Genomic DNA, 2326 nt, shown 5'->3' on the forward strand with positions numbered 1-2326 from the left:
GAGAAACTATGTACTCCCTACTGTTACAAGGATACATTCAAGTATTCATCCTCCTACTGTTGAGGCAAATAATTTTGAGATAAAACCCTCAATTATTCAGATGGTACATAATTGTGTACAATTTGGGGGATTACCAAATGAGGATCCAAATCTCCACATCACATATTTTTTAGAGATGTGTGCGACATTCAAAATGAACGGGGTGAGTAATGATGATGTTAGATTAAGATTATTCCAGTTTTCACTAAGAGGCAGAGCTAAGAGTTGGTTGAATTCATCACAAGCCAACTCTATAGTTACTTGGAAATACTTGGCTCAGAAATTCCTTGGTAAATATTTTCCTCCTGCAAAGTCAGCCCCTATTAGAGGAGAGATTAATAATTTCCATTAGCTAGATGGGGAGTCTTTATATGATGCATGGGAACGTTTTAAAGAGTTGCAAAGGAAATGCCCACATCATGGAATATGGAAGTGGCTGCTGGTTCATACATTTTACAATGGTTTGGGGGGAAATACAAGGACAATTATAGATGCAGCATCGGAAAGATCGTTTATGAGAAAAGCGCTAATGAAGCATGTGAATTATTGGAAGAGATGCCATGAATAACTATAATTGCCCTACTGAGCGTGAGAATAAGAAGTTGGCAGGAGTCTTAGAAGTCGATCCTATTGCTTTACTGACCGCTCAAGTGACATCTCTAACCAATCAATTGCAGCAGAATAACCTCACCGCACAAGCAATGCAAGTACAGAATGTCATGAGTTGTGAGATTTGTGGGAGATCGCATTCGTATGAACAAATCTCGAACACAGCTTGTTGCTCAATAGATGTAAATATTATGCCTTTGGATCAAGCACAGGTTATTGGTAACTTTTCAAGACCTGCACCCAACACCTACTCAAATTCATTAACTCCTGCATGGAAAAATAATCAAGGGTTACAACTGCAGTATCCACAATACCCACCTCAACAACCCCCTCATCAATTGACTTATGGACTACATTCTAAGCCTTATTATGATCCAAACCCACACCCATCTCATCCACCACCACATCCTCCAATGAACCCACCAACTGTAATGCCCTACTTCCTTAGAGTCGTTACTAAGTGAGTTTTAAGACAAACCATTGTGCAATTAACTCGCTAACCGAGGTTTTGAAACGAAAGTGTGACTAATTAAAAGTTAAGGCTGTAATCTTAGAAAAACGCGTTGTTTCAATAAAACTTCGTGTATTAAACATTTGGGATCCCAAAATAAGGTTTGAAAACTATTTACATCTAAAAATAAGTTTACAATTGATCAGTTATAAAAATCATAGATTATTACAACCATTTTCGAATAAACCCCCAACCAAAGCAGTCGGGCAGGCCAAACATGTACGCGTCGCTTCACGCTCTCCGTACTCATGGTTGGTTGACTCAGTCTTTGCCCTTACCTGCAACACGGAGCACCCGTGAGCCGAAGCCCAGCAAGAAAACTCATGCAGTTCATAACATATGCAAAATATACAGTTAATCATATCAGATAGTCCACAGATAAACAAGTCAACCATTAGACTAAGCAAACACGGCCATGCCGCCCCAAAACCCTTACCAAAGCCTGGGGTATCGGTCCTCACCGTAAGGATATCACATGTATCCACCAGGCCCTGCCCTGATTATAAGCATCCCATGTGCTAAGTGTTACTTTCGGCCCCGCTGCCGTTCTCGGCCTTGCCGCCCTCGGCCATGCCGTACATTTCATTATAATCATATATAGCACAAATCAAGCAACATTCAAACAAATACCAATTTATTTAAATCTGTACCCTAACATGTAATGCAATATAGGGTCGTGCCCTGCAATCATCTCATCATGCAATATAGGGTCGTGCCCCGCAATCACACTATGGGCCCATGCCCTATCCTACAGGTGTTATAGTTTTCTTACCTTTCCATACAATAGCTTAGATCACCTGACTCCTTGAGCACGATCCCACTCGAGCCTTAGCGCACACCTAGGCACAAACATAGGTCAAAGTCAACACCGAACCCCAAGTCCGAATACCTAGCCTCGGGACCAATCCCGAGCCCCCGGGAAGTCCTAAATCCCCAAAACAAAGTGGCAGAATCGAGCCCCGAACCCTAGGTCAAAATCCCTCATCAAAAACCCAAAAATTCACCTCTGTGAATAGTGCTGCGCTACAGCACTCTAAAGAGGGTACTGTAGCGCTACAAGCAGAACACACCCCCCAGAACAGGGGCTAGGGCTACAGCGCCCACTGACTAGCGCTGTAGCGCTAGTTGCAGCCCAGCAGAACCCAAAAATCGCTTCTTGCGATTTCC

General features: G+C 42.6%; 1 non-coding gene across 1 annotated transcript; it reads right to left on the reverse strand.

Annotated features, from left to right (window-relative positions):
- Positions 1 to 358: 358 nt before the first annotated feature.
- LOC133793067 (small nucleolar RNA R71) lies at positions 359 to 465 on the reverse strand. Its single transcript, XR_009874529.1, has one exon. It is a non-coding gene; the product is annotated as a small nucleolar RNA R71 (small nucleolar RNA).
- Positions 466 to 2326: the final 1861 nt, after the last annotated feature.

The sequence above is a fragment of the Humulus lupulus genome, chromosome 7, assembly GCF_963169125.1.
Source record: "Humulus lupulus chromosome 7, drHumLupu1.1, whole genome shotgun sequence".
NCBI classification, from domain to species: Eukaryota; Viridiplantae; Streptophyta; class Magnoliopsida; order Rosales; family Cannabaceae; genus Humulus; species Humulus lupulus.